Source organism: Chaetodon trifascialis, chromosome 9 (genome assembly GCF_039877785.1).
Source record: "Chaetodon trifascialis isolate fChaTrf1 chromosome 9, fChaTrf1.hap1, whole genome shotgun sequence".
Lineage (NCBI taxonomy): Eukaryota > Metazoa > Chordata > Actinopteri > Chaetodontiformes > Chaetodontidae > Chaetodon > Chaetodon trifascialis.
In genome coordinates, this window is record NC_092064.1 from 17,225,313 (window position 1) to 17,236,968 (window position 11,656).

Below are 11,656 nucleotides of genomic sequence, written 5' to 3' on the forward strand. Positions count from 1 at the left end.
AGGCTGAGATGGAGGAAGTCATCGCTCAGGTTGGTGTGAGCAAAATAAGATTAAAATGCTTCTTTTTGAGTCACTATGAGCAAAAGCTGTTTTGGAGTTTTAAATCATTCACTGCTCTCATTTTCCCTCTGATACAACCTTCAGTTGGACAACTACACCCAGCAGCAGCAGGAGCTGACTGATCTCTTCGGGAAATACAAGGTCAAGTTGCCCGCCACAGGAAATGACCTCACACCTCCCATCTCCTTCAGTCTGATGTTTCAGACGTCCATCGGACCCGGGCGGAATTTGCCAGGGTAACATGAAGCCTAACGCCGTGGAGAATCTTTCACTTGATGTTTTCATAATGAGTATCAGCGTCGACTGAGTGGTTTAATCTAAATTTGCAGCTATCTGAGGCCTGAAACAGCTCAGGGAATCTTCCTCAATTTCAAGCGTCTGTTGGAGTTTAACCAGGGAAAACTGCCCTTTGCTGCTGCTCAGATCGTTTCCTAGACTAAAAATGTTTGTAGAGCTTTCTGTGTAATCTATGTCCAAATGTTTATATTTTTGAGGAATAGTGTTCAGTGATCATTACATAAATTCTTTTATTAGTGTGGTTTAACTGTTTGGATGACATCTGATCTATCTCATTAACTAGGCTAATTGATTGTGCAATAACTAAATTGTGTGCATATGGCACTTTGTTATATATTTTCCTCAATGTATGTTAAATAGGAATGCATGTAATTGCGGCTTTATGTAGCCTAATTAACAGCACTTTATTTGCAACAATGTTGCACAATAAAGAATGTGTTCACTGGTAATAAACCATTTCAAGCTTTAAGTATGACTAATTGCTTTCTTGATCACCCCTTTACTACAAACAGTGGCACAAAATAAAACGTGGTGGTCATGGTCCCGAGGAGCTGTGGTGGGCGTCCCTTATTTTAATTTCTGAAAGGTGGCAACCCTACCGGGCGCCGGCATCGGTGTCGACTGGCAGCTGGCAGCCCACCGCTCCTGGTCTGCCGCGGAGGATCGACAGACCGAGGATGGGATAAATGCGGAGAAAATAATTTCAATTGTTTTTGCTGATATCAGTCGCTGAAGGGAAGTAAAACAAACAGTAGAAGTAAAAAAAGTAAAAAGAGCCAGACAAGCAAGCAGTATCTACAGGGCCAACAGAAACAGAAACACAACTGAGAGTCCACAGGCGTGCTCGCAGCTCTGTGAGGTGGTATTTTAGGCTTTGAGCTAAATGCTAACATTAGCATGATAACATGCTTACTATGACAATGTTAACATCCTGATGTTCAGCATGTGTAATGTTTACCATGTTCTCCATCTTAGTTTAGCATACTAGCATTGCTAACATTTGCTTAATGGCTAATTCACGTCATATGGCCTGGGTGGTAAAGACGAAAGAATGCCATGCCGCTAGCCTCTGAACTGTGAGCAGAACAATTAGATTTGACTGATTGGAAATCGATGATATTTTACCATACATGCACACATCCTAAAAATAGGGTATAGACATTTTTAATCACCTTGTCTCTGTAGTGTGTACCTAGCCAACACCCTCTTATGTTCACAGACTGCGAACAGAAAACAAAGGGCTGTAAAATGGCTCTACGAAATCCTGAGCATCCACACAGCCTGTGAAAAGCATGCAGCATATGTAAACTCCAAACACTCAGGAGAACATAAGCAACTGTATCCTGAGGAAATCGCCTCTCCCTTAAAGCTTTACCGTAATGAGGCATCAAAGCTTGGTCTGCAGCCAAAAAATGAGATGTACTTGTGAGATTAAGGAGATTTTTAAGTGCTAATAAAGCCCCTGTAAAGACGCATAACCTCAAAATACTGAAGTACTTAAGAATTACATATCTATCAAATGACATCGCCACCCAGTTCTTCTATTTTGTAACTTCTTCAGCTTTAATTCCTTTGAATTCAGGCGAATAACAGGAAAACCTGACTAACAGTATGGTAAATATTTGAGAACAGTGCACAGCCACCCATAAATCTACAGTTACCATTCCTCTTTTCATATCTCCACGCCTCATCCGACTTCCCCACACAGGTAAGCACTCCGCTGGAACATACTGTATTGATGTGTGCGGTACTCGAGTCAATAACAACACAAACTGGTGTGACTAGAAATGAGGAGGCTGGCAAAATGGCGCTGCAGTGACAACCAGGTGGTGGTTTGGTGAATAAAGAAATTCATTAATCATACGTAAGATTTCCGCCTTGAAACAACCTGGCATCCTAAAAAGAGCTATCTAACAATAAAAATAAATAACAGCAATAATTTAATGAGGCTAAGACTCGAAAAGGCCGTAAAACATTGGTAGCTGCATTGTTGTTGATAACTGAAGTATATTACACATTATACAGTTTATATTCTAATATGAGTGTACAGCCCTTCAAACAAATTTTTGAGGCCGTACTTGGGCACAGTAGCACTAGCTAAATGCTAACGTGTGCATGCTAACATGTTCACAGTGGCAATGCTAATGTGCTAATGTTTAGCAAGTGTGATGTTAATAGTATGCATAATGGTCAACATGTTAGTGTGCCAACACTTGCTACTTAGCATTTAACATATGTCAAAGCTGATGGGGATATTTTTCTGAGATATATTGACATGCACCATATATCAAGTTTTTGACCAGATGATGGCACTAAATAAAAAGGGCTAATAAAAGTTATTACAAATCATCTTATGGCGCCAGACAAAAAACTAGGGGATCATCAAAATCAGGAGTAGGGCTGTCAATTAATATCCTAAATTGTAATTTATATTCAAATTGTTGAAAAATCCAGACATTCGAATATGTAAATGAATACTGGATTGTGGGGGGAAAAAGCAGCATTGTTTTGGTGCCTGCTGAGAGAACTTCATGATGGACAGGAGCCACAAAATCAGTTTCCATTGTGCTGTACGTTACTATTATTTATTTATTTATTTATTTATTTATTTATACCAAGAACCAAGTCCGACATGTTTATGTCTACGTAGTACTGTCAGTCTAAGTGTAAAAATATGAAACATTCCGACTCAATGTGTTGTTTCCTCCGCTGCTTCTCTGACGTCAGCCAGCGCTCTCGCTCCTCTCCCCTTTCCGTGAATTGAAAGTTTATTTCAACCAATCCAGAGTTAGTAGTTGTTGCCGAAACATTAAAAAGGTGATCCAAGAAGGTTTTTGTCGAGTTTTATTTTGTTTTTGATGCATTTGAAGAAGTTTTTTAAAAAATGCTAAAATTACTGTTTTTTTGAATGGAGTCTGGTGGCTTTGGCGACAGCGCTACAACAGCTGTTTCTGCTTAAGCGAAACAGATCTTACTCATCAACAAAGAAGTATCTCTGTATGGATTCTTTCCATAATAATGTCAGACACTTATTTGTAGGGTAGCAAGGATGCACAAGTGGTCACACTTGTCGCCTCACAGCTAGAAGGCCCCCGGAATCCAGCTGTGGGCGCTGGTGGCGTGTCCTCTACCACGCCTTCGGTGCCTGCTGCTCGAGGAAAAAAGGGGGGCTTTCTGTGCGGAGTTTGCATGAACCTAAGGTTTCCTCCTTAAATAACTCCCACTAAAAACATGCAAGAAGATCACCAAAGGAAGGAGAACCGAAGCACCGAAGGAGAACTGGTCCCCGGGCGCCGGCGTCGGCTGGCGGCTGGCAGCTGGCAGCCCACCGCTCCTGGTCTGCCGCGGAGGATCGACAGACCGAGGATGGGATAAATGCGGAGAAAATAATTTCACGGGAAGCATGCACTGTAAAAAAAAAAAAAAATTAGGTGACCCGACTTAACTATGTCAAGTCATCTTGTTGCTTTGACTGAGTTAATTTGAGTCAACTTATAGTGTCAAGTTTTTTACACTTCAAAACATGAGTTCATGCAACATACAGTCTGTTGACTCAACTTCCTGTATCAAGTAAGTTGAACTTAAAAATATTATTTGAGATAACTTTAAGAGATGTTGGTTGAATTTATTTTATCAAGTTCCTACAACTGTGAATCAAGTTGGCTCAACATGGAATACATAATTGATACAACTTGCGATTTCTTGACTCAACTTTCTGTATCAAGTGATGTGGACTGGAAAACATTACTTAAGAGAACTAAAAAAGATGTTGGTTGAACTTATTTTATCAAGTTAGGGCAACATTATTATTTTTGCTCATGCTTTATTGCCAAGTTACTTGAGTTTCCAGAAATTGCTAATTTCGAAATTTTAAGCAAAATAATATCTACAAAGAATCTCCATGAGAATTAGACAAACTAAGTATTAACCCAAGAAAAAATAGCTGAACAGACAATTCAATAAGGACCTTTATTTAACCCCCAACAAGTCCAACTTCAAGCAGCCTTGCTTCAAATAAGTGTCAATGGATGTCAAGACATCAAAAAAGACCTTCCTTGGGACATATTAAAAAATAGCCCTTACACCCTCTAACACACTTTTGCTCACAAACTGAAATTACACTGTCCCACACATAAATAATAATAATAATAATAATAATAATAATAATAATAATAATAATAATAATAATAATAATAATAATAATAATAATAATAATAAAAAGAAGAGCACCCATCCTTTGGGGAAAAACAATAACTCTCCGAGTTCAACAGAGTCCTCTGAGTGAATGTTTAGAGTTGCTGCAGTAAATTCAGTTCAATTCAATTCAATATACCTTTATTTGTCCCGCAAGGGGAAATTCCAATGTACATCAGCACCAGTAAAAGATAGAATTAGGTAAAAAACAGCAAGTATATACAAAAGAGTGTAATAAAAATAAGCATTCTATAAAAATAATCATTATTAAATTATAAATTGTACTTGCGGACTGTTAGGTACAGGATGAATTGCACAGATTATTGCACCAGCTATTGCCCAGATTATTGTACAGATCATTTACAAATGATTTACAGATAAATGCACAGATTATTGCACCAGTTTTTGCCCAGATTATTGCACAGGTAATTTACAGATGATTTACGGATAAATTATCAAAAAATTACTTTCAGCAGTTCTTGTTGTGTAGTCTGACAGCTGCAGGAAGGAATGACCTGCGATACTGCTCCTTCACACACTTTGGATGTAGCATCCCATCACTGATGGAGCTCCTCAGTGCAGTGAGTGTGTGTTGGAGTGGGTGGGAGTCATTGTCTGTCATGGAGGATTCATGGAGATTCATAAAAACAAACAAAAAAATGTATCTGAGAAACTTGCTCAAAATGTTGAAAATGAAAACATTCAAACATTCCTGAAATGTCCACTCTCTTGACAATTTCTCTATAACATCACATGGATTAGTGTTCCTCCAAACAGAGCAATAGAAATCAGTCAGAAAATAAAAACAAGGTGGACATAAAATGGCCAATTAGTGTGCGTTGGTTCAGCGAGGAGAAACACTTGCAGGACCACCTCGTTGAGGGGCAGTTGCCCAAAACAGCACAGCCTACACTGAAGTGAAGTAACCCTGTACAGAAAAAAGAAAGAAAGAAAGAAAGAAAGAAAGAAAGAAAGAAAGAAAGAAAGAAAGAAAGAAAGAAAGAAATACAACCATTATCAGCACAAAACACACTAAGTTCAGTTTCCTTATTGTGTATGTGTATTTTTGGATGTGCAAAATACTGTGCATCGCCACAAGTCTCTGAAAAATTGCACAGTTCACAATTTAAAGCTTCCAGATTTTAATGTATCCTAACATGAAATAAACACGACTTTATTGTAAAGTGGACACACTTGGCCATGTCACTCATCTGAATGGTAAGTGATTACATTGTAAAAACAGAAGCCACATGGCACAGCACTGACAAGACAGCGAGAAAAGAGCTTCTCATGAGTGATGTGTGTACCGTTACATTTTGTATCCATGGCAACGCACAGCGGTGGCAGCCATAGACATAATATACGTAGACGCCTCATTACGTGCTGGAGCGTAATCCAGCATCGCCACCATATTGGGTGGGTCTCCGCTAGCACCAGAGCCAACCAAAGTCAACGTAAAGAGAGCAACTATGCCCCTATTTTATTTATTTATTTTATTTTATTTAGCTTCCCAGCCCCAGTTGCAAGCTTAACAGGGTAGTGTAAGACACTGGAATGACCTAGAATTTTAAAGCTTACTTTTTCAGGCCTTAAAAAAAAAAATTAAAGAAGGAAAAAAATGTACTGACCAGGTATATATGGGAGCTTTGTATGTATGTATGTATATGTGTTAAAATCAGTGTACATCACAAACATCAGCAGTTTCAGTTCAGGCTATTGTGGAATCTTTGTCATCCTAAAGCTGTGAACAGTTGTTAAAATTTAGACATGTCAGGCCTGAAGGTGTGTGTGTTTGTGTACGTGTGTGTGTTTGAAAACAGCAGTGGACTGTGGGCCGACACATGATGTGTTGGCTGAAAAGAAAAAACCTTCCTCTTTTTGACAGTTTTATTCCAACACAACTGAGTAAAAAAACTTACTCAAAGTTTAATACGCATGTCAACAGGTTATGTGAGATGTCTGGTGTGTGTGTGTGTGTGTGTGTGTGTGTGTGTGTGTGTGTGTGTGTGTGTGTGTGTGTGTGTGTGCACACGCGTGCATGTGCCTAACTTTACATTAAATATACTCAGCGCACAAAAACAAAAATAAAGAAATTCTTGTGTGTGTGTGTACAGAAGGGTCATGATTTTGTGTGTGTGTGAGTGAGTGAGAGAGAGAAATAAATTCAAATGAACAATCAAACTGTTTCTTTATTAAAATATAAAATTAATTAATTTATACATTTATTCATATGCCATACCATATGTCTGTATTCTGCTCTTTAACAAAGTATTTCAGCATCAAGCACGTGTTTTTAATGTGTGACAGCGTCCTGTGTCATAACTACATCTCTGCCATTTGTAACAAACCAAACCGTGTGAAAATCGGGTAAAAAGTTATGATTATTGTAGTTGGACATACACCTTCCTCCGTAGAAATAAATGCACTGGGGGCGCATGGGAGACCCATCCAAGATGGCGGCCGCGCTGAACGTCAGTTCCAATAGGAAGCGTCAGTCAATGAGGTGTCTACGTACATTATTGTGTCTATGGGATTTAAAGTTCAACACTGCGCGTGACGTCACATTGCGGGCGCATGCGTGTTGGTTGAAATGCCCACGACGTATTTTCTGAAGTTAACTGAATGGATTATCATGGGTTTTTAATGAGTTTCCGCGCTTTTTTCAAGTTGAAGTTGATTGAACTCTTCTTACTTTGTTGTAATGGGCAGAGTTCTCTCAGCTTGACAGCAATAGTCCTTCTGACTAAAAGCCCAAATCCCTTTTAACAGTGTAGTTCCACTGTGTCCCGCTCTGAGCTCACGCAGAAACCTGAAATTTGACTTAAAAGTGTTCCTCGATACCGGTCGGTGAATCTTCTTTCACACATGTACACGGACAGTCAATCTGGTTGTATGTGAACGTGCAGGATAGCAGACCTCCACCTGCCCAGCAAGATCACGGGACTCTGCCGTTCACCTCAGGCGCACGAGGACATCGTTTGCATGAAACTGTGGCCAGGTAAGACTCATTATGGAAAAAGTACACATTTGAATAACATGCCTAAAACTCAGTGATAGGTTATGATCTTTTTGTAAAATCTACGGAGAAATATAACTGTTTTTGACAGTGTGGCAGTCGCTTTCGTTCCGAAGTGAGGACTCTCACGGGACGCTGCGGGGCTCGCCAAACCGCAGTCAAAAATCCACAAATTTAAAGTTATCTCGCTTTTTCTCCAAAATCTGCGTCGGTCCGCGCGTTTCGATCTGGGAAAGTAATCAGTATGCTCTGCTGAGTAATTCGGCTTAAAGAATTGACCATGAGAAGGTTTTTAAAGCGTTTTTTCAGTGCTTCATCAATTGCTTATTAGATCAGGCGAATTGAACTGCGTTCGTCTATGGCTCATCGAAGCTATGGCTTGTTGGGTGCTTCTTGACATTAACGGATCATTAATGTAGCGTCTTAGCTGACATATTTCTGTTCTATATTTGTTTTATTTTGTATGGGGCAGCAATCTCTCCACATGATTGGCTGTTCAAGGTCAATTATAGGTAGGGTTGCCCGTAAAATACGGAATCGTCCTTTAATTGACAATTAAATGTTGGGACGCGATTTGTTCCGTATTTTCACAAATGTCGAATACACATGTCCGTCTCACACACACACACACACACACACACACACACACACACACACACACACACACACACACACACACACACACACACACACACACACACACACACATCAACACTAAATCTAACAATAATGAACAAAATAAAACACAGGAAATACTAAGGCCAGCAAAATTGTCGTGAGGGGATCCACGCAGGACCCCGGTCGTGTGTCTGTGCCTCGCTGCCTGTGTGTGTTGCTGTCACGGTTGCCTAGAGACAGACATCACACACCGGCGCTGCTCACAACACCCGCGCCTTTTAAAAATGTCCACTACACCCGATACTCCAGCACGTCCTCAACAGCCAAAACGCTTGCAAAAGTACAGACGTGAGTGGGAAGAGGCACATCCTTGGCTGCACAGCGTCAGTGGAGATAATTACTATTAGACTATTGTGGTTTGATTGATTGTTTAGGATGTTGAGTTTTTAAAGTCGGATGACTGATTATTTATTTAATATACAGCAGTATCAGCCAATATAAATGGCCATTTAAAGAACAAATCACACTAATGGATTAACAGTTAATCGATAAATATTGTTAAGAGAAAACGTTTATTTTTAAAATATATATACATTTCCAAAGAGCTGGAGGGAAATCTGAGATATAAGAAGCAAATGTCAGTTCCTGAAAGACTCCGAGACTAATTGGCTCAGATGCTGAAAAGAAATGACATGACCAAACTTGAAAATGGAATGGATCTGCTAAAATATGCCGAGTCATGTTATGTAATGCTTTGGGATTATGAATGTCAAATGACATCTTTAGCTGACTCTGTAACGACGATTAAGTCATCCTGCTGAATAGTTTTGTGCTTTGACCTCTTCAGCTTCAGCGATTTTAGTAAATATATGCTTGAATCCGAATTTGATGCGACAACACATCTCAACAAGGTGGGACAGGAGCAACTAAAGACTGGGAAAGTTGTGGAATGCTCCAAAAACACCTGTTTGGAACACCCCACAGGTAAACAGGTTCATTGGTAACAGGTGAGAGTGTCATGGCTGGGTATGAAAGGGGCGTCCTGGAAAGGCTCAGTCGTTCACAAGCGAGGATGGAGCAATGTTCACCACTTTGTGAACACATGATTGTATGAAGGAGATTACTACATGGGATCTTTGTGCTACTGATGTCAGTAAACACAGATCATTTGCGAATGATTGCGTTCTGTTTTTCCTTTTTTTGGAATCGGGGTTGAACATGTGGGTAGAATGAAATCAGTGTTCGTCTCTTGTATTTGACTCTTCGGTGTGTCACGTACTATCACAGCTGTTTGTTTCTGCAGCCCATCTCCAGAAGCTGATGTCAGATAAGAAGTGCGCAGCAGAGAAGAAGGCTGAGATGGAGGAAGTCATCGCTCAGGTCGGTGTGAGCAAAATAAGATTAAAATGCTTCTTTTTGAGTCACTATGAGCAAAAGCTGTTTTGGAGTTTTAAATAATTCACTGCTCTCATTTTCCCTCTGATACAACCTTCAGTTGGACAACTACACCCAGCAGCAGCAGGAGCTGACTGATCTCTTCGGGAAATACAAGGTCAAGTTGCCCGCCACAGGAAATGACCTCACACCTCCCATCTCCTTCAGTCTAATGTTTCAGACGTCCATCGGACCCGGGCGGAATTTGCCAGGGTAACATGAAGCCTGTGCACAGGTAAGCACACAGATTATCACTTCCTGATAAGCACCAAATGAAACTTTGAAACATAAACTGTCTAAATGTGTCCTGGTTTGTTTGTTGCTGCTGATATCAGTCGCTGAAGGGAAGTAAAACAAACAGTAGAAGTAAAAAACGTAAAAAGAGCCAGACAAGCAAGCAGTATCTACAGGGCCAACAGAAACAGAAACACACTTTTGCTCACAAACTGAAATTACACTGTCCCACACATAAATAATAATAATAATATTAATACATAAAAAGAAGAGCACCCATCCTTTGGGGAAAAACAATAACTCTCTGAGTTCAACAGAGTCCTTTGAGTGAATGTTCAGAGTTGCTGCAGTAAATTCAGTTCAATTCAATTCAATATACCTTTATTTGACCCGCAAGGGGAAATTCCAATGTACATCAGCACCAGTAAAAGATAGAATTAGGTAAAAAACAGCAAGTATATACAAAAGAGTGTAATAAAAATAAGCATTCTATAAAAATAAGCATTATTAAATTATAAATTGTACTTGCGGACTGTTAGGTACAGGATGAATTGCACAGATTATTGCACCAGCTATTGCCCAGATTATTGTACAGATCATTTACAAATGATTTACAGATAAATGCACAGATTATTGCACCAGTTTTTGCCCAGATTATTGCACAGGTAATTTACAGATGATTTACAGATAAATTATCAAAAAATTACTTTCAGCAGTTCTTGTTGTGTAGTCTGACAGCTGCAGGAAGGAATGACCTGCGATACTGCTCCTTCACACACTTTGGATGTAGCATCCTATCACTGATGGAACTCCTCAGTGCAGTGAGTGTGTGTTGGAGTGGGTGGGAGTCATTGTCTGTCATGGAGGACAGCTTGGCTGTCATCCTCCTCTCCCCCCCAAATTGCAAAGATTCATAAATCAAACAAAAAAATGTATCTGAGAAACTTGCTCAAAATGTTGAAAATGAAAAGTCAGAAAATGAAAATAAGGTGGACATAAAATGGCCAATTAGTGTGCGTTGGTTCGGCGAGGAGAAACACTTGCAGGACCACCTCGTTGAGGGGCAGTTGCCCAAAACAGCACAGCCTACACTGAAGTGAAGTAACCCTGTACAGAAAAAAGAAAGAAAGAAAGAAAGAAAGAAAGAAAGAAAGAAAGAAAGAAAGAAAGAAAGAAAGAAAGAAAGAAATACAACCATTATCAGCACAAAACACACTAAGTTCAGTTTCCTTATTGTGTATGTGTATTTTTAGATGTGCAAAATACTGTGCATCGCCACAAGTCTCTGAAAAATTGCACAGTTCACAATTTAAAGCTTCCAGATTTTAATGTATCCTAACATGAAATAAACACGACTTAATTATAAAGTGGACACACTTGGCCATGCCACTCATCTGAATGGTAAGTGATTACATTGTAAAAACAGAAGCCACATGGCACAGCACTGACAAGACAGCGAGAAAAGAGCTTCTCATGAGTGATGTGTGTACCGTTACATTTTGTATCCATGGCAACGCACAGCGGTGGCAGCCATAGACATAATATACGTAGACGCCTCATTACGTGCTGGAGCATAATCCAGCATCGCCGCCATATTGGGTGGGTCTCCGCTAGCACCAGAGCCAACCAAAGTCAACGTAAAGAGAGCAACTATGCCCCTATTTTATTTATTTATTTTATTTTATTTAGCTTCCCAGCCCCAGTTGCAAGCTTAACAGGGTAGTGTAAGACACTGGAATGACCTGGAATTTTAAAGCTTACTTTTCCAGGCCAATGAAGTGCCAAGGTTCTCACCCTCTGAAA